At 33.7% G+C, this 22835-nt stretch overlaps 1 long non-coding RNA gene and 1 other non-coding gene across 2 annotated transcripts in view; one reads left to right on the forward strand and one right to left on the reverse strand.

Moving 5' to 3' along the window:
• The window catches only part of LOC140743328 (uncharacterized), a 231818-nt gene that overhangs the window by 60665 nt on the left and 148318 nt on the right, over positions 1–22835 (forward strand). The gene's annotated exons all lie outside the window — the stretch shown is intronic.
• On the reverse strand, positions 17483–17555 carry TRNAR-UCG (transfer RNA arginine (anticodon UCG)). The gene has a single exon. It is a non-coding gene; the product is annotated as a tRNA-Arg (tRNA).

Here is a 22835-nt window from a genome sequence, read left to right on the forward strand (position 1 = left end):
TATTTATAGAAACTTATGTTATCGTCGTTAAAAAGAAGCTTGGATGTTAACAATATCGCATTTTTACAACATTACATTAAAGTAATAAGTGACTCATTTGATATTACATTTTAAACACAGATGCGGGTATGTGAAGTGGGGACGACACCATGGCGGCGCTCGAGTTAACAGAGAGCGACATTCTAGTCGGAGACTTCAGCAAGAACAGTCGAATAACGGAGATACTTGTGTAGTTATAATACTTCTAATCACTAGTGTGAACTTACTTACGTATAATTGTTATATCGTTACTCTGTACCGTTTATGTGACTATATTATTACATGACTTCAATACCCTCAAGATGACTTTGATTTCACTTAAGATAATTCTTTAAAAATTAAAACCAATATATAAAAAAAGCAATCGTCACTTTATTATTCGTATATTTGAATTACCTTTTTACCCGACTGCCAAGAAAGGGTTATGTTTTTCGCGCGTGTCTTGTATGTTTTCTTTATCTATCTTCGGATCTTACAAACAGCTGGATGAAATTCGACAGTTAAGGTGTCATTATATTCGTATTAATTACCCGTCCTTAGAAAGGTGTTAGAATAAAAATTAAAATGGCGGAATTTTGGCGCGTAATAGTTACACGTTTCAAAAAAGATTAATCGACCTTTCGAGCATAGTATAAAATGAAAGGGAATTACACGGTGATCACAAAAATACTGACTGACTGACTGACCAACTAAATTACTAATTCACTTTTCAGAAAACAACGTACAGTAAACAGCAAAAGTAGATGATCAAAATCGTACATTCAATACTAATGATCGTAATTTGCGTCAAAATAGTGTGGCGGTGAAGTGTTTCTAAAGCACGAGATTGTCAAGTGTACCAAATATTAACTAATAGTACTGCCGCCCAATATCGATGATCATTCATATACACAAGATCTCTAAACTTATTTAGCGTCAAAACTAAGAAATGAAAAGTTGTTTCAAAAGGAGATGAATGTCATCAAATGTATCAAAAATTAGATGATGTTAAATATTCATGCTACAAAGTTTTTATCACTAAAACTTCCGCGGGCCTTGGTATACTAGTTGTGCCCCGGTTTCACCCGCGTTAAAATGAAATCTAACATTATCATGACGACCCGCGTGGCGGAGCGGTCACTATACTAGACTGATGCGCAAAGGGTTCCAGGTTCGATCGGCGGCCAGACAGACATCTAAATTAATGAATTTGGATATCTATTCTGGGTCTGGGTGTTTGTTTATTCGTCTGTGTGTGTGTGCCCATGGCACCCACGGTACAGGGAATCCTAGTGTGGGGCTATGAGTGTAGAAAGCGTCTTTATCATAAACAAAAAAAATCGTCAAGACTATCTTTTTGAAAGGTGCCTCCAGAGGCCATAATTTAATTTCAAGGTCTTCAAGATATACACGAAAAATAATACACAAACGCTATTTTTGCCCCCTAAATGTGTTACCTTGATGAACAGTCCCCTTCGTTCCCGAAAAGCTACACCTCTGTTATGCGGCTAGATTCTAGAATGTGATCTGCTTATAGTATATGATGGCTATTTAAATCCCCACTTGAAAAGCGTGGCCCGTGACCTTATTGACTTACCATGATCCGTGGACCAGTTTAGACGTTATTAACGAAGTTAATTTTAAACTATCCGTCCAAATTATTTAGTGTAAAAGACAAAGTTAATCTACTTTAAATTTCAAGTGATAAAAGTATTTATTTTAATAAGAGTTAATTTAGTGCTATAAAATAAGCATAGTAAAATAGAATAGTAATTTATGACTGACATTTTTGGCTATAATGGCTACCAGGTAAAAGGTAAACTTTTATTTAGAACATTATTTTTCTGTAACTTTAACGGTTAGGCAGCGTACATCAAGACAGCTCTTAGACGGCAAGAATTTTTGCGAGTCACTTGATACTAATTGTTAAATTAAAGCGAAATCCGTACCACTAAAAATGTTCGTTATTCTGTTATTCTAATGTATTATAAACTATATTATTGGAAAGTTTCATCCTAATCCAATTAGCTACAACAGTTAGATATTGATGTTAACTTAACAGGATAATTAAAAGTAATAGTCGTGTAAAGGAACAAAACATTAAGGATTTAATACATTATTTATTACTTGACAAGATTGTTTAACAAAAACTTCCTAGTTGTATTAAATGATTAATACAACTAGGAATGGTAATGTAATGGTAACATATTAAGACATGCAAAATTAATGCTGACTTCTCATATTTGTTTTATATAAATTTTATGACATAAATATATAGATAGATAGATAATAACGAGTGTCCCCCCCCCCCTTATTATCTATAATCGCTTGCAGTCTTTCTCTCATTGAATTTATCATATTCTGACATATATTACTACCTCTGAAGGATTTCCAAATTTCGACCCCATGGCGTTGAATATTGGCACGGGTACGGGGTGTATCTAAGTCCCACTGCTGGACCATAAGATCCCAGAGATTTTCGATAGGGTTTAAGTCTGGACTTTTTGGGGGAAAAGGAAGTACTCTTATGAGATCACGATTATTTTGAAACCACGCATTACAAATGCGTGCAGTGTGGATTGAGCAATTGTCATGAATAAACGAGAAATGCACAAGGCTTGGATGGGAAATATTAACAGTGGGTATAAGCGTATCTCGAATAATTTCTAAATATTTTTCAATATTTAAACGCCCTCCTATTTCAACCAACTCTCCTGGTCCAGCAGTGGACATCCATCCCCAAATTCTTATATTAATACGTCCACTGTTTCTATTCGGAACAATATTTTCTGTTCTGTAACGCATGTTATTAATTCGCCATAGTGTAAGGCGACCCTGGTCATTGGAGGAAAATGTTTTTTCATCAGAAATTATCACATTATTGAAATCAAAATTTAAATATGCCTGCGCAAAATTTAGTCTTTCTAGTTTATGTATGGGCGACAATGCCAATTTTCTAGCTGGTTGTCGATGTCGTGTCCCTGCATCTTTTAAACGTCGACGAATATTAGACTTAGACACTCTCCTATCTCCTAAAACCATTCTGCATCATTCTGTCTGTAAGTTGTCGATTTTGGCTAGGTGTGGTGCGAGGACGGCCCGATTTTTTTTTGTGGTATCACGTGACCCTCATTTTCCCATCTTCTTATCCAGAGGACAGTATTCCTCTGCAATAGAAATATAATATAAAAAAGTAAACTACCTAAGACCGTATATAATAATAATCTGTTCAATCATTGTAACTTGATAACGGTAGTGGTGATGTAGAAACTTGGTAAACGCTTCGATTTTAACCTGGATTTAAGGTTTAAAAAACCGAATCAATTTTATATCCGTTGGTTATACCTCTTGAAATACAGGCAGTATAATAGCACTACAGAAACTTACCACACCACGGTTTTTAAACCACTAAGATCAATCTATATTCTATATACAGGGTGAATCTCCATAAAGTGCACATATTGAAACAGGTAAAATTAAACCGCATTTTGTCGACAAAAAAAATAAAAAAAAGAATAAAAATTTTTTTTTTTGGGTTTTACGACCTTTTGAAGTTTTTTTTTTGGAATTGTGCACCTGAAGTAAATAAATCGCTATAACTTTTAAACTAAGAGGATTATCAGGTTCAAACAAAAATAACAATGATTGCCAATGATAGGCCGTACTGATCCATGAAAAAAAAGAACAAAAAAAAATCATCTTCCCAGGAAAAAAATGTCAGATTAGTGCAAAGAAGCACTTTTTTTAGGTAAAATTTTCAGTAATCATCTTTTTCCTCAAAATAATCTAGGCATTTTATTTTTTTATTATTGTTTAATGCAATTCTACGTCGTATTAGCTTTCAAACACTAAAAAAACCACGCCTCTAACTCAAGTATAAAGTTTGCTAGGAACGTTTCAAAAAAGATACTCATGACGCGACGCACGTGCGCCTTAATAAAACTGGTATAGTCCGACCCATAATTAGATGTCCAAAATATAAACAAAGAAAACTATCAAAAATATGTTTCAATGGTAAATTCGTGGTAGTTTCTTATTTTTGACGATATTAAAGTGATAAAACAGTAATAAAATAAATCTTTAATAATTTAAAAAAAAACACTAGTTTGTATTAAAAATGTTATTTATTACCAACACCCTTAAAAACTGCCTGTGTTTAAGCGCTCGTAGGAAACTTTATACTTAAGTTAGAGGCATGCTTTTTTTAGTGTTTGAAAGCTAATACGACGTAGAATTGCATTAAACAATAATAAAAAAATAAAATGCCTAGATTATTTTGAGGAAAAAGATGATTACTGAAAATTTTACCTAAAAAAAGTGCTTCTTTGCACTAATCTGACATTTTTTTCCTGGGAAGATGATTTTTTTTTGTTCTTTTTTTTCATGGATCAGTACGGCCTATCATTGGCAATCATTGTTATTTTTGTTTGAACCTGATAATCCTCTTAGTTTAAAAGTTATAGCGATTTATTTACTTCAGGTGCACAATTCCCAAAAAAAAATTCAAAAGGTCGTAAAACCCAAAAAAAAAATTTTTTTATTTTTTTTATATTTTTTTTTGTCGACAAAATGCGGTTTAATTTTACCTGTTTCAATATGTGCACTTTATGGAGATTCACCCTGTATATATAAAAGAGATTTCCACGTATATAGTCACTCATCACGATATCTCTGGAACCATTAGAGCTAAAGACTTGAAATTTGGTAGGAATATTCTTTTCACCGAGTAGAGGTCAGCTAAGAACGGATTTTACGAAATTCCACCGTTAAGGGGGTTAAATGGGGGTTGGAAGTTAATATGAAAGTCCGTCAGTTTTAAAGCAAACTAGATGAAAATTGGTATTTAGCTTTCTGATTTAAAGTAATAAAAATCTAATCTAAGGGTTTTTCCAAAATCAACCCTAAAGGTGGTTAAATAGGGGTTGACAGGTTTTTTAAATTTTGCCATTTTGGAAGCCAGCACTATGAAAGTTAGCCATTGCTTTGCTGGTTAGATATAAAATAACTTTAGTTCTACCGTTTTTGGAAAATCAACCCCTATGTGGGTTAAATAAGGGTTGTAAGTTTGTATAGAATTCCCCCAGTTTTGATGTAAACGCTATCAAAATCGGTATTTAGGTTTTCGATTAAAAATAATTAAATACCTATTTCACCATTTTTGGAAAATCAACCCTTAAGTTGGTAAAATAAGGGTTAACAGCTTATTTTAAAATTTGCCAATTTGAAAGCCAGCACTATGTAAGTTAGCCATTGGCTCACTGGTTAGCTACAGTGGAACTATAATTCTACCGTTTAGAAAATGAACCCTTATTTGGGTTAAATAAGGGTTGTAAGTTTGTATGAGAGTCCCCCAGTTTTGATGTAAACTGTATAAAAATCGGTATCTGGGTTTCGATAGAAAATAATTAATCATCTATTTCATTGTTTTTGGAAAATCATCCCTTAAGTTCGTTAAATGGGGGTTGGAATTTTATTTCAAACTCCGTTAATTCGGAAGCAAGGACTATAAAAACTTGCATTTGGCTTTCCTGTTAGAAATAATAGAACTTTTTAACACCATTTATGGAAAATCTACCCTCAAGAGGGTAAAATAGGGGTTGTAAGTTTGTATGAAAGTCCTCCAGTTTTAATGTAAACTGTATAAAAATCGGTATTTGGGTTTTCGATAGAAAATAATTAAACACCTATACCATTATTTTTGGAAAATCATCCCTTAAGGTCGTTAAATGGGGGTTGGAATTCCATTTCAAACTCCGTTAATTCGGGAGCGACCACTATGAAAAATTATCATTACAATCAATGAAGCATCTGAGTCACGGTTTTTTTTAGATTTTTAGATTAACCCTTAAGACTGCTATAGAAGGGTGTATGCATTATGCCTTTCTGTTTACACATCTGTTTCAGCATTTTAGCAACTCAACAATCAACCACCATGAGGGTACTATTTTTTTTATACTATAAAAGTAGACGACGAGCATGCAGTCCACCTGATGGTAAGTGGCTATGGACATCTGTAATCAACCCCAGATAGGATTAGATATTCCTACCTGAGGTCAGCCACAGATGCGCCGCTACCCCTGAGGACTAAGTTGGAACGCCTCGGAAAAGTCTGTCTCCCTTACCACACCCTTAAAAACGGAACACAGCAGCGCCTAACACTGCTGTTATTAGGTAGAAATAGGTGTGGCGGTGGTGCCGCCGGAGTCGAACCACAAAGGGTTCTACCACCTTTAGAAACCTATAAGTAAAGGAAGATTCTTTAAAAACCGTTGTTGAAGTTACTTCCTATGGCGTGTCTGGAAAAAGAACAGAGTGCAGAGAGGTTTAGTGTAGGGTGAAATTCCACGGGCCATCGTAACATATATTTTTAACATGGGAATGTATTACGCGTGTTGAAGTGCACATCGACGGTTTTTTAGGGTTCCGTACATAAAGGATAAAAACGGAACTCTATTACTAAGACTTCACTGTCTGTCCGTCTGTCCGTGTGTCACAGGGCTCTATCTCTGGAACCGTAATAGATAGACATTTGAAATTCTTACAGAGGATGCATAACGGTGGCCGCTATAACAACAAATACTAAAAATAAAAAAAAGGGGTCCCCATACAACAAACTGCTATTCGATATTTTTCCAACTAACTTTTAAACCGGTAGAAGTAGACAGTTGAAACTTTCACAAAATGTGTAAATAAAAATTTTAGTTGTACGGAATGCTCAAGGTGCGGGTTGGACTTGCACTTGGTAAATTATTAGTAACGCGCAGACCCGCGGGCCACAAGGAAAAGTCGCGGGCCATACACCACCCGTGGGTGTCGGCTTGCCGACCGCAGGTGTTGAATTAGCTTTCAGAAATTTGATGATAAAGTATTTATTGATACATATGTACATAGGAATGTTTTTGAAATTCTACTAAGGAGGTAAAAGAAGTGTTATATGTATATATACGGGAATCTTTTAAGTTCGAAGTTAGAAACGTAAAATTTCAGATAACGTCTATTCAGACAAATACACGACAACGTGGACGGGTGCAAATTTCATATATGATAATGCGTAATTTTGGTATACTGATTAGGTCCATCGCAACTACTTTGGACTCACTGCGTGCCAACATTTTGTCCTGCCGTGGGGTATGGTTGTGGTTATGCGTGGATTAGTGATGGTTATGTGATAGACACATAGACCTTGGATTAAAATTTTTGGGCTAGAACAGGGCTACAGTATCCCCTGCCTGTCGTACGAGACTAAAGGGGGACTTCGGGAGTTGCGGGCAGCAAGAATGGGAGCTCTAACCGCCCAGCCAGCTACCCTGGAAAGAACCACTGTATGTAAGGCCGCATATAACATGGACGGTTCCTATGGAATAGAGTAAATAATAATTATTTTAGAACTTTGAAACTAGGCTGGAATAGAGTTCGGGAATAATGCCCTTAGAAAAAATGCACGGTGTAAAATAAAAATAAAAAAAAAGTAAAAATATTTAATTAACAGCTGGAATAGATCAAATTTTGAAACGATTTTTTGTTTCGTCCTGTTAAACAACCAAGAATAAATACTTCGAAATTTATACTTTTTTTTTAAAATAAAAATGTAAATTTTAATTTTGACATTAAAATAATATGACTAATTAATTTTTTACAATATTTTTATTTTTCCATTCGGCTTTTAACTGTTGCTGCTTGACCATTCTTTGAACCTTTTCATTACTCAGCTTCTCCATTATCTTCATAAATTCATAAAAAAACGTAAAGGCGTCATGTAAGGCTCGATGGAAAGATTTCTGTCATAAAATAAAAAAAAAAAGATTATTTTATTACAATGAATTATAAATAATTATAATACTGTAAATAATAATGTAAATATTATTTATTATTTTAATTCATATAAATCGATAAGACCCTAAGTAGTTAACGGTGTGTTGATTTCGTAAAATCCGTTCATGATAAATAATTAGGCAGCTAGATAACACAATTTAATATTTCTTTTACTTGGCATGTATTTTATGCCACGCGAAGCGGGCGGGTAACGGCTAGTATACAAATAAATAATTACGAGTGCTTACCGTACCGAGTGACACCTACTCTCCTCATAATGTCTGATACACTTAACCCGTCTTCGTGCAAAACTATTATACGATGCCTTTCATGGTCATTTATGTGGTTCATTCTTAAAATCTATTATGATCTTGGTTTATTTATTATCTTATATTTTATATGTTTATTATTAAAATAATAATTAAAGGACAAATGACGCACTCAAATCACTTAATCCTATACTTGACATTGTGCACTTAAATGCACATTAGAATCAGATTTTTTTTTTCGGATAATGCGACATCGAATCTTACTAATAATAACTGAAAGCGAATTAGCAAACGTTTCTTTATGTCAGAAAATGAAATCAATATCTGTCTCGTTCACACATTGTAAATGGTAAACAAAAAAGCGAGCCGTCATTCAGCGCCTGCGCAACGCTCTCTAAGAATCTTATTTTATCTGCATGAAATTAAGTTATATGTACGAAATTTATATAATCTTACTTTCTGCAAGCTTTATGCAATGTTTTGGTGATATTTTTTTGAGATATAATGTTTTGTATATATAATAATTCATGACTTTTGTTATGTGTGCATTAAAATGCACACCGCCAACGACATACAATATTACTGTTTGTCAATATTGTGTCTTTAAATGCACACTGCCAACTTCGCTACTATATACTAAGGTTCTGCACACAAGGTAAGGGGTTGGGTGAACAAAGTTCAGACAGAGTTTTTTTTTTTATAATTCATGACTGAAATTAATATTTCCCCGTTTCCACTAAATTCCCAGTCCTTAGCTTGCAATATTTTTTTCAGATGAGTGGAGGCCGAAAAATTCTAGCTTTGGTGTCTAAATTGCGTAATTAAATCGGATGTAGAATCCAGCAAATCCCTAGAAAGATGAATTCCAGATGTCTAGGTCTCATAAAGACGTCCCTGAACTCAAGTCCTGTCCAATCAATAGCGTCTTCTGTCAAAAATGTAAACATCTCCAATAATGATGATTCCAGAACATCTGCAATATCAATCCCAGATAAGACCAAATTCCCACTTGAGGTCGGCTATAGATGCGCCACTAGCCCTGAAGACTAAGCTGGAATGCCTCAGAAAAGTATATCTTCTTACCACATCCTTCAAACAAGTGGAATAAAGTCCAATCATATGCTCAAATTTAATACAACATTCTAACGGAAACATGGATGCAGGTCTAAACAGACAAGTTGCTTTATAGCGTACAAATGTGATAGGCCATCGTTAGTATTGTCCTCACAGATCCTGGACATCTTCGTTTGTAATTCCTGGTTGCTGTTTCGTCATGGGAACAGCGGTACACAAAAATTATTGCCACTCAAAAAGTTTAGAGCCGCTTTATGTGGGAACTGTGTTTTTTGGGAGGAGGTCTTCTAATCTCTCAACTCAACTAAAATATCTCAAAACTTGTTGACATGTCATAACTTCCGAGACTTTTATGTTTAGTATTTTCAAAATGTATGATATTTTTTATATTTTTTAATTATTTCTTAGTTTAGTGAGTACTTGGCGGTGTGCATTTAAAGACACATATTTTTTTTTTCGTGAACCTGGCAGTGTGCACTTAAAGACACATACTATATTCTGAAAACTGAAATTCAGAGATTTTTTATTTTATTTTTCCTAATATCCTTATAACCCAATTAACGCAGGGAAGTAGCAAAAGTATAATTTTTTTAGGATAAAATTCTCTGCCAAGTATAGGGTTAAAAACTAAATATTTAATGCGCAATTAGTTATTCATGTGCGTCACAGATAATAAAGAAAATTACTTTTAAATATACGAAGGAGTTTCTATATACATTTAAAAAGAGAACCAAAATAAACGCATGAATACTCATTGAAATCGATTCGAATTATGATTTAGTTTTACATCCGATACTTTTTTGTCATAATTATCGCACCAGTATGATCACAAATTTTGGTATATTTGACAATCATCTTGTTTTGAAATAATTTTTCATTTCTTGTGTTTTGACGCTAAATAAGTTTAGAGATTTTGTGTATATGAATGATCATCGATGTTGGGCGGCAGTACTTGGTATTTGGTACACTTGACAATCTCGTGCTTTAGAAACACTTACCGCCACACTATATTGACGCAAATTACGATCATTACTATTGAATGTCCGATTTTGATCATCTACTTTTGCCGTTGACCGTACAACCATAACCGTCTAATATAACTTAGAGTTCTGAAATTTTGCACATATATAGGTTCTTTATATAGCGTAAGTAAGCACTAAGAAAGGCATTTTGGAAATTCTACCTCTAAGGTCGTTTGTCCACCGCCACCGTTACTGAACCAATACCGAGAACAAGCCGATTTATTTCGGGCCGATTTTAATATGACGTGACAGCGATAGTTTATCCACCGCGACCGATATCGCCGGCTTATTTTGTTCCAGCTGTCACTCGTGTGACGGCAGTGTATGGACAAGTTACAACGTGTTTATATAGCCGGCACATCGGCGCGTCAAAATCTCGGTGCCGATCTAGCGGTCACGGCGATTTAATCGAAATATCGGCGGCCGGGATGACGGTGCTCGGGAGACGGTAGTGCGGTGGACAAGCGGCTAGGTGTATTAAATGTTTGTACGCTACTTCGGCGCCGTCATTAATTATCGGTATCGGCTCGGTGACGGTGGACAAACGGCGTAAGAGGGTAAAATGGGGGTTGACCGTTTTTTTGTAATCCTTTAATTTTTTTTTTAAATAATGAAACGCTTATGTATTTCATTGTTTTTGGAAATTCTACTTCGGCCTTTTTAGTCCATTCGGGTTTTTGATTCATTTTATTAAGTTACTAGTTTATTATATTTCCTATTTGTCTTATTACTGAATAAGACAAATAGGAAACACAGTAAGTTTAAGTTTTGTCCTGGTTATAAACTCAAGTACATTTACTATTATTGACTTCAGATTATGTAAATTCCATGGTTCATATTGCTATATTCGAACCGTTTGCTTTCCCTCACGAAAAGTTACCTCCAAGTAAAATACCTACCTCCCGACTGAGATAAAAATGTTCATCCGCAAGAGACAAGCCTTCATAATGACTATAATAAAAGAAAATATATAACAAAAACTTACAACCAGTAATACAAACAGTATTTTTTTAGTAATTTTTTTTCACCCTTTTTAGTGATGACATACTAACGTTTATATGAATATAACATATTATAAGCAAAACACAAACTACCAACAAATCTTCTATGAATTTCTGTGATGAATATATGTGATGCGCCTAACCGTTCTAAGCGATGTCTCCTCCTCATCTCCTCCCAACTCCTGTCATATTGACGTTAAGTTTACATCATAATTTTCTTTTTTCCTTATAACATAATTAAAAAACTTTATGACGAAAACTTGCATACGCACTGCCCCTACGATTTTTAAAAGTTCTCCTCGATTTCTCTGATCTGTCATAATCATACCCTGACTTCCTTATAATGGGACCACATTGGAAATGTCTTCTTTCCAAAAAAAAATTAATCAAAATCGGTTCATAAACGACGAAGTAATCGCCGAACAAACATAAAAAAAGAAACATATATACGGTCGATTTTTTTTCTTTTTTTGATATTATAGGAATAGCAGACGAGCATGCAGTCCACCTGATGGTAAGTGGCTACTGCCGCCCATGGACATTTGCAAACAACCCCAGATAGGTTTAGATATTCCTACCTGAGGTCGGCCACAGATGCGCCGCTACCCTTGAGGACTAAGCTGAAACGCCTCGGAAAAGTCTGTCTCCCGTATCACACCCTTCAAACCGGAACACAGCAGCGCCTAACACTGCTGTTATTAGGTACAAATAGGTGTGGCGGTGGTGCCGCCGGATTCGAACAACAAGGGGTTCTACCACCTTCCATTCCACATTCCATTCCATTGAGAAACCTCCCCCTTTTTTGAAGTCAGTTAAAATTAAAATTATTTGTGACAGTGGTGACAGTCAAATTAAACACCGCGGACGAATTTGTAATTAAAATCCGCTTCTAACGCTATCTATCGGAATGTCGCTTAGTCCTGCGACTAAATGCACAGACACAAACCTATTTACCAACGTGGTAGTATGTCAGTTAACGTGGATACAACTAGATTCATTGGAAACTGAACAGATGGGGTTGTTTTCAATATACGATATACGATGAACCACCTCTCGCTTATGCTCTCCTGGTACTTTTTCCGCCAATTTTCCAGTTTGGTAGTTGAACTTTTAAGGCAGCGTCCATACTTCCCTTGTTTTTTCTACAGCAAAAAGGAGATGTTTCATTTTCGGCCATCTCATGTACACTATATCTAAAAACACGAATAATTTGTATAATTGAAGAAAAATACACATATATTTTGATAACCTAAAGTATTCCTGTTTAAAAATATTTAAAATAAGCATTCCTCATTGAAATATTAAATATGGCGGAATACTGTCAATGTCAGTCAGGGAACCTATGTGTACCCCACACATAGGTTACTATACTCTTTGGATGTCGGTAATTCTGTATTTCGCTGTTTTTGTCGTAAAGTTATTGTTACCTTAGTACTTTACAACCATGCCTTCTTTTTGGGTATCCCGTCATTATTTCTGAATTTAATTAATTATAACAAAACCACCTTTTAAATAGTATCTGGTTTTATAGATGTAAGTGCATGTCAAATTAAAAAAGAAGAAGTTGTCAATTTGATATGTGTAAAAGTGGATATATACATATTATATACTAGGAATCCAATGTAAACGTTGAATAAATATGTACTGATGAGAAGATTCCATTTCAATTCTGAATATGTTTTTGCTCTGTGCTGCTTACGATTTTGGACTGATTCTACCTTACTTGTTTACCCAGCTTATGTTTTATGGACTTTTGTGATTTTCGTGCGATCGCTTTGGATTGTGTTGGCAAGGATTCAATATCATCAGGTAAAATATACATCAGTTAGTTGTATTAATCGTGATATAATCGTTATTTCTCTTTTTTAGATAACTACAATAGCAAGACAAGGACATTCTTGGGATGACAAAATAATCAGTTATTATTGCAACTGCATCGCTGGGTAACGAACCGTACTCGTAGGTAGCTGCGTTCACATTATGACCATTGTTTGATGTTTGGGCTGAGATCGTCACAGGATATTACAGAACCTGCTACATGATTGGATGAAAATATTGATAAGGGAAGATATTGAATAAATAATGTATCTAAGTGAAGAATAAATAAAATATTATGTAAATGTGTACTTAAAGTTGTTTTATTTACACGTTTAAATGTTTTAACTAAAATAAATTGGTATAGAAGTGCATATTTTGGTATGTTTGTTTTAAGTCAAGATTTATGAAAGTAAATATAATTAATGTTTATCAAATATAGGTATTGTTTCTCAATACATACAATACAATATTTATATATCTACGCCCATTCGCGACAAAATATATTAAAAAGTATATAATGTATATAGTAAGTTAAAATAGAATGACAGATGACATTATTACGGTAATCACTACCGCCATGATGTTTTTCAACTATTGTGTTGCAAGTTTAAGTGTAAATTATTGTTTTTTAACAATTATACGAACATGATTTGAAGAAAATGAACCCCTACGAATTGTTCTTTGCATGTTATCTTAGTTTTTAGTATAGTGTACAAAAGGTGGCCGGGAGCCCATACATTTTGAAACATCTCCTTTAACTTTTAAATTTTTACCTAAATGCAATACTTCCGTAATTTTCACTTAAATGCAAAATACTAATGTATTGTAAGAAACGTAATAATTATCATTTATTTATACGGAATAAATGTCGTATTGACTTGAAAAAGGACCAATAATCTTCAAACAATAAGCAAGATTTTGAAAAACACTTCATTTGATAAGATACTTTATGCGATATTGCTGTTGTGCATAAACAACAGCAACAAAAGTCAAGTTATTATAGAATATTTTACGTAAAACCTGATAAATAAAATATTTAAGAAAATCACTTGAATGTGGCGCGTCTCTTAGGAAAATGATGTGGTACAGCGGACGTTATGCGCAATGCACATCGATGCGTGCAAGTATTGATCAAAATACAACCTGTTAGCGCGCTTCTACCAGGCACACATGAATTAAAGAATAACTCATCAAAAACATTTGTAAAATGGTGCCAAGTTCAAAATCATGATTACGCGAGCTAGTTGGATTAGGCATTGCATACCGGGCTGGCCTATTGCATATTGGTAGACACATATCTTTGAAAACTCTTTTTTAAATTAAGATTTCTTAAGCATGCAGGTTTCCTTACGATGTTTTCCTTCACCGTTTAAGCAAGTGATAATTAATTTCTAATACGCACATAACTTCGAAGAATCAGAGGTGCCTGGGATTTGAACCTCGGACCCCTCGATCAAGAGGCCATGTTTCTTAACCACTAGGCTATCACTGTTCTCGTATATACGTTTTGTTTTGATTTTTTCAATAAATATTAAAATCACAGACCTGTATTTATTTTGTACTCAATAGATCCCGCATGTGTACGAATTTAGTATGGCTAAACGTCAGGTTAAAGAGGTGGATTCAACTCACATTGATGAAATGTCATTTAGTCCGAAAGTAACATTTATTGCTATCGGATGTCAATTGACATCAATAAATATGCTGAATTGCGTGATACTAAATTGAACAAATTCCACAAGAAATTATTACCGCGCTAAAAAAAATATTACCTTTTATGGGTAAGTATTTTTTTTATTAAACTATGTATGATTTATTGTATACTTAATAAATTATTAAAAATTTGTTGTACAATGACAACTAGTAACCGAGTGTGTTTTTCATAATTTATAGTACACTGCTAATTTTGGTATTAAAGTTATAAAGCTTCTGTATCAAAGACATTGGTTATTTCAAATTGAGAAAGTGGTGTTGTACATGTTCTCGATTGTTTATGGATATTTTGGAAATGGATGATAGTTTTGGAATAATGTTGTAATAATATTTGCTTAATAAATATTTCGTAACTATTTCACTGAATTGTTTTAACTATTTTTTAATTGCAATGTTTATGTTTAGTTATTTTGTTCAAAATATCACCATTTTAGTGCTGAATATGTTTCTGCTCTGTGCTGCTTACGATTTTGGACTGATTCTACCTTACTTATTTACCCAGCTTATGTTTTATGGAACTCTTGTGATTTTCGTGCGATCGCTGTGGATTGTGTTGACAAGGATTCAATATCATCAAGTAAAATATACATCAGTTAGTTGTATTAATCGTGAAATAATCGTTAATCATTTTAAACTAGAGAAGCTAATCTTTTTACATTTCTCTTTTTTTAGATAATTACATTAGCAAGACAAGGACATTCTTGAGATGACAAAAAATCAGTTATTATTGCAACTGCATCGCTGGGCAAGGAACCGTACCCGTAGGTAGTTGCGCTCACATTATGACCATTGTTTGATGTTTGGGCTGAGCTCGTCACAGGATATTACAGAACCTGCTACATGATTGGATGAAAATATTGATAAGGGATGATATTGAAAATTAATAAATAATGTATCTAAGTGAAGAATAAGTAAAATATTATCATTATATTCGTCTCAAATATCCAAATGTCCTTAGATAGGTGTTGGAAAAAATCTAAATTTAAGAAAAAATATACAACGGATTTCTGTCACTACAAAGTAAGCAAGTAATTTAATTACTACTACTACTACTACTATAAAGGCTGAAGTAGAATTTTCAAAAACAGTGAAATAGGCGTTTCATTATTTTTATCAAGAAAGCCAAATAAAAGTTTCATAATAGGTATCTGCTTCAAAAACAAATGTTCAAACAATTCCTATGTCCTATTTTATCCTCGTAGTGCTCATTCACGCTATATAAAGAACCTATGTGTAAAATTCCAGCACGCTAAAGTTCAGCGGTTTCCCTTTACAGACAGTCAGACAGTCATCTCGATGTGTTATATATATATTTATACATCATATAATATGTATACATCATATAATATGTGTGTAATCTCCTTTTAATTTCCTTTATTTTGATACCCCACTCCATAGGTTTGGTTAACTTTTTTTGAAATATTACTATTTCGCGCCAAAAACCCGCCATTTTCATTTTTTTTCTAACACCTATCTAAGGACACTCGGGTCATTGAGACGAATATAATGACACCGACAGCCGACATGCATCCAGCCATTTGTTAGATCCGATCAAATAAATAAAGACAAACATACAAGATACGCGCGAAAAACATAACCCTTCCTTGGCAGTGGGTAAAAATAATTGAAATAAATGTTGGTTTACTACATATTTCTTTAGTAGGCGGCAATATATTTCGTTGGGTAATGGCGTAAACAGCTTGTTGATTTTTTAATTAAATTACTTGTATTTGGTTATATTATAATTTTAAACTTATATTTGCATTATAATCAATTGTGTCTTCACATACTTTCATTGATAAATTATTATTATGTTCATTAAAATTAATTACTTCGACCTAGTAAAAATATTAAGTTATAATTTATAATAACCGTATAAAGTAATGACAGTTCGTCTCCACTAATTCCTTGTCCAAGTGACAAACCTGTAAGAGTGATAGCTTATGACAGCTAGCTTATGTCGTAAAAATTTATTGCTTTTGGTAAGCCGTTTTTGAAAAACACCGTTAAATAATAGTGATAAGGTTGATTTTGCATTAATTTTAGATTCTATCGCTTAGAATTTTATAAACACGTTTGACGCCACTTTTTAAGTTAATTTTTGTATGGGATTGTGTATCTAGTTCTTATTAGTGATCGAAGTAAATATTGCATAATTTATGTTTACTTATAAGCTATCATATCGAACATATTTCATATTTTATGGTTATTAGTGTCAAGTACCCAATTGTCATCGGTCCTTGAAACGCGTGCAAAGTTTTAAATTAATCAGAGTTGTGGAAATTGGTGAAAATTAAGCTCAAAGTTCCGTTACATACATAGATACAACCAAAGCTAGTAAAAGCGTGTTAATAATACTCAGTACTCAAGATCAAGATCCAATTTCTACCTACCTTATGAGTGCAATGTTACGTTCCACTTTGAAGGATGTTGTAAGGGAAACATTCTGTAAGTTACCATCAGGTGAACGACGTAGTCGTTTGCCACTTCTATATAAGCTAAGGAATGTTTCTTATACTTTTACCACAGTAATAAACGTTTTAATTGTTTAATCTTAAACAATTTTTAACAGTTTTGGATCAAAAGTAAAAAACATTTTGCATATGGCTTCCTATGGGTAACAACGAAGTGTTAAAAAAATATAAAAAATATTTCTTTTGTTGCTATAGTGGTAACTAACGAAAAAATAGGTACATTGAATTATATACGAAATTATTACAAAAAGTTATGTTAAAAAAGCCAGCATCAAATGAAACAGTCGTGACAGGACTCGAACCTGCAATCTTCGGATCCGAAGTCCGACGCCTTATCCATTAGGCCACACGACCACTGAAATGTACGTTGAAAATTGTATTCAGTTACGGCGACTTATGAGTAATAAACCCAATGTAATTATGATGTCCGAAATAACTCTGTTTTATAATATACATGGTGTTCAGTATTTAGAACTGGTCGAAATACTGATTAGAAATAAAAGGAGTAAATTCAAAATTTAAAAGGTGGACGTTTCTGTCATAACACACATTGTACGGACAGTCGGTATTCAGATTTCGTCACGGGACGTATCTAATTATATAGTATATTACGGGGGTCTTGGGGACCTATTTGGAAGTCGCGAGTGTGTGTGCATCACGGTCGATCGGTCGCCGAAGGGAGCACCGCACCACTCTACGGTATTTATACATATATTCACCTACATTATTGTTTCTAGCGCACAAGGGTTCCAAATTATATTTCGGATTAGAAACCAGCGACCTAAAACTCTACACTTGGTGAATTTTTCAAACGGGCCTTCAGGGCCAAATCCGAAAGTATAAGGATTAGCGAAAAATGCTGAAAGGAGTTACGAGGCCGATTTTGATAAAAACTAAAACTGCATCATTACTTTTTTAAAATAACTTTTTCCCTAGCCGGGAATCGAACGAGTTCATTTTGAAAAAAAAATACGCCCTGCATATTATTCCACTATCTGATAGTGTTGCTTATAAGGATCAAAATCTGGGAAGTAATGATAAATGACAAACTAAAGGAAAAGCTTCAAATTTAAGAAAATACATATTCTTTCATATTAATTTGGCAGTTAAGTTCCCGCCATTCATCAATTTAAAAATTTCGCGTTTTAACAATTTTTTTTTTTGGCTCAATGCTTCAAATCATTCGAAATGGACGTTTTGTTCTTCAAGGATTTATATTGTTATATGTTCGACTTAGTTAAGGTTACTTTTAGGACCATTATAATAGATTTAACTTGCTATGAAAAATTCATCCCGTATATTTTATTGACTATTTTTTCAATAGTTCACCCTGTATTATTACGATATCCGATAGTATCGCATAAAGGATTCAACTCAACCAAATCATGATATATGACAAACTAAAGTAAAACACTCCTTTTTAATACCAGAGTATATTACTCAACTCCCATAGACCTATCTTTTACCCGACTGCCAAGGAAGGGTTATATTTTTCGCGCATTTTCGCGATTTTTGGCGCGAAATAGTAACACATTTAAAAAAACCGAACCTATCGAGTAGGGTATTTGTGTGTATATAAAACAGCAAGGTGACAAACAAACATAAAAAAAAAAAACATACTTATACGGTCGAATTGAGAAACCGAGAAGAAGTCAGAAAGGAGGATCTGAACTTGGTTAAAAATAAAACTTGTTTTTTGGAATAGTAATTATAACGGTGACAGCCAAGATAAACACCGCGGACGAATTTGTAACTAAAATCCGCTCCTAACGCTATCTACCGGAATGTCGCTCAGTCCTGGTACTAAATGCACAGACACAAACCTATTTACCAACGTGGTAGTATCTTAGTTAACGTGGATACAACTAGATTTATCGGAAACTGAACAGATGGGGTTGTTTTCAATATACGATATACGATGAATCACCTCTCGTTTATGCTCTCCTGGTACTTTATCCGCCGATTTTGCAGTTTGGTAGCTGAACTTTTAAGGCAGCGTCCACACTTCCCTTGTTTTTTCGACAGCAAAAATTTAACTTTTAAGGAGAATGCCCATTCTTGGTACTGATTTTTCTCATGCGTCAAAATGAAAGTAATATTAGAATTATTTTTTTATTTTTTAACATAATTTGTCGATCAGAATAGTTTCTTTGAACAGGGGATTCCACTTAAGATAAAATAAGACGAAATGTTGATTGTTGTTCTTAAAAATTAAAATGGCGGAATTTTATACTCGGAATTCAATAAGATCTATTAGTGTTTTGACTAATGATTTTTCTCATGCATCAAAATGAAAGTAATATTAAAATTATTTTTTGATTTTTTTACATAGTTTGTCGATCAGAATAGTTTCTTTGAACAAGGGGGTTCCATTTAAGATAAAATAAGACGAAATGTTGATTGTTGTTCTTAAAAATTAAAATGGCGATATTTTATACTCGGAATTCATTATTTTAGGTTTTAGGATTATTTTAGGTTTTTTTACCTACTACCTTTAAAAGTAAATGGATATATGTTAATCGAACTACATTATAGGTACCTACTATCAGTTAAAACCGACCATCAATCTATCGTCGGATATTTTCGATTTTGAGGTTATGTAACATTTCGTTAAATAACTTCAGAACCCGGGTGCTAATCTAAAATATAAGTATTGGTAGTAGTATTTGGTTAATTATACATCGTCCACAACAAGTTTCAATTTGATGCAACTCTGGACGGCGGTCCATACTTTCATGGGCATTGTCCTTTTTACCTAAATGCAATATACATACTTCCGTAATTTTCACTTAAATGCAAAATACAAACAACTAAATAGTAAGTAAATACTTACAAATAAATAGTAAGAAAGTTAATAATTATCATTTATACGGAAAAAAATCTCATGTTGACTTGGAAAAGGGCCAATAATCTTCAAACGATAACCAAGATTTTGAACAACACTTTATTTGATAAGATAATTTATACGATATAGTTATGCACTTCAGCAATAAAAGTAAAGTTATTATAGATTTTTTTATGTAAAACTCGATAAATAAAATATTTAAGAAAATCACTTAAATGTGGCGTGTCTCTTAGGAAAATGATGTGGTCCAGCGGACGTTATGCGCAATGCACATCGATGCGTGCAAGTATTGATCAAAATACAACCTGTTAGCGCGCTTCTACCAGGCACACATGAATTAAAGAATAACTCATCAAAAACATTTTTAAAATTGCGCCAAGTTCAAAATTATGATTACGCGTGCTAGTTGGATTAGGCATTGCATATTGCATTATTGGCCGGGCTGGCCTATTGCATATAGGTAGACACATACGAGTATCTTTGAAAACTTTTTTTTAAATTAAGATTTCTTAAGCATGCAGGTTTCCTTACGATGTTGACGGTGAAGGACGCCGTTAACAATAAATTTTTAATACGCACATCACTTCGAAAAATCAGAGGTGCCTGGGATTTGAACCTCGGACCCCTCGATCAAGAGGCCACGTTTCTTAACCACTAGGCTATCACTGTTCTCGTATACATGTCTATTCAATACTATGGTTTTATTTATAAAAATGTGTCTGATATAAAATCGCAATTATTTAATACATCGGGTATAAATTATTTTTTTTCTTTTTAGTTCTTTTTTTTAACAAGTTATAAAGCTTGTTTTTACAAAGGTTTTTTTTTTCTTTTTATTTTTTCAATGACTATTAAAATCACAGACCTGTATTTACTTTTATAATATATAATATTAATTATTATCATGTTAATTTTTATTGTCAATGTGGAATTAATATTTAGATTAAAATATGGACGACTTCCGGTAGTACTTCAAAACACTTTGTTAGTCATACCAAATAAATTATATTAATTATAATAATATTAAAATATTTATATTAACCAAATTTATATTAACCAAATTGCTTGTCGGAAGATATTGTATATTAAATTGCCACATGAATTTAAACCTTACTATAACCAGTGTTCAAACAATCTAGTATTACCATTATTTCATAGTAATCATAGTATTTATCCAGCACATCCTTAATAAAATTACCTAGATAGGCCTTTTTTTTTTTGGCGAGGGGGAAATCTTCAAAAGGTACCCGACAACGTGGGAGCGACGCCGAGTTATGTGGGATTTTTACCGCACTAAAACCCCCCCGGTGGCCGTTCTCTGCGCTGCGTTGAGGGCTCCGGGATCTCCAAAGGAACGCAACCGGAGTCCTCTTAGCGCGTTGCCCCGTCCGGCCGCTGGTCGGGCGGTTCGAGCTCCCACTCTTGCCGCCCGCAACCCCGGAAGCCCCCTTTTAGTCGCCTCTTACGACAGGCAGGAGATACCGTAGCCCTATTCTAGTCCCGGAACTACAGGGACAACCTAGATAGGCCTAGTAACACTTGAGAATTGCAAGAATAAGTTTATTTCTTTTATGTAATCTTATCTTATCTTAATACAGTGACCTCCCAGATACGCTAGCTAGACTATGCAGTTCGTACAATTGAAATGGAACTTCACTTAGGTAAGTTCGTTTAATTTCTAATTATTAGGTAGAAGTAGGTGTGGCGGTGGTGCCGTTTGATACTGCCTATCTACCTACGTCAGTAGGATAACATATCTATGGATGCGCCTTACCGTTCTAACCAATGTCTCAAGCAAAAGTAAATCAAGTGCCATAAGCCGTTCAGCCAATCCTGTCATATTGACGTTAAATTTTTCATCACAATTTTCTTTTTTCCTTATAACATAATTAAAAAACTTTTTGAAAAAAACTTATAGTCGTCACAATTTAATAGGCCCATTTTGACACATGCCATCCTAATGTCATTAATGTCTTAAACGAACTTTTTAGTAGGCAGCTTATGAACACGTGACGGCTAGAGCTTGCGACTGCAAAGCGTTCGGAAAAAACCATCGATTAACGGTCACATTTTCCAAAGAATCTATTTTTATTTTGATTGCATCCAAAAATCATACTAGTAGTTAATCATAAAACACTCTTGAATCCCTGCCTTCTCCATTCCATGCAACATTCACGCAAAGACACGCACTGAATTACGTATTTTTCCCTTAATACTAATACCATATTAAATTAATTCATATACGAATTTATTATCTCTATACCAATCACATTATAGGTAAGTCTTCAATTAATTCATATAGACGGTTCTGACTTAAACTCATCTTTCACGAATAGTCATCATGACTGCCATGCATAAAGTTATATGTTTATCCTTTTTTTGCACAATCAGTTAGACTCAGTCAGTCAATCAGTTTACTATTTATTAGTATGTTGTTTATATATAATATTTGTAAAGTAGTGTGTATTTCTCGCGATGAGTGCCACTAACAAGTGCCGATTGTTTTGTTCGTAACCTATCTACGTCTTTATTAGTAGTATATCTATGAACTTGATAAACAATCTTTGTATAGCCAGAAATTCTTCGGTTCTTCTCCATATCGAAACACCTTGTGAAGTGGTGGTAATTGCAATTATATTAAAAAGTGTAAAGAACCTATTTTGAATAAAAAAATGATTATATTTTTAAAGCGTCTATTTTAAACCAGTCGATCTGAATAGATACATTATTTAAAAATAAAATAGAATAAACCATAAAATCTACATATTTTGTATCAGACATTTAAATTA

Source organism: Epargyreus clarus, unplaced genomic scaffold (genome assembly GCF_041222505.1).
Source record: "Epargyreus clarus isolate Ecla_fem2 unplaced genomic scaffold, WU_Ecla_fem_2.2 ptg000007l, whole genome shotgun sequence".
Taxonomy (NCBI): domain Eukaryota; kingdom Metazoa; phylum Arthropoda; class Insecta; order Lepidoptera; family Hesperiidae; genus Epargyreus; species Epargyreus clarus.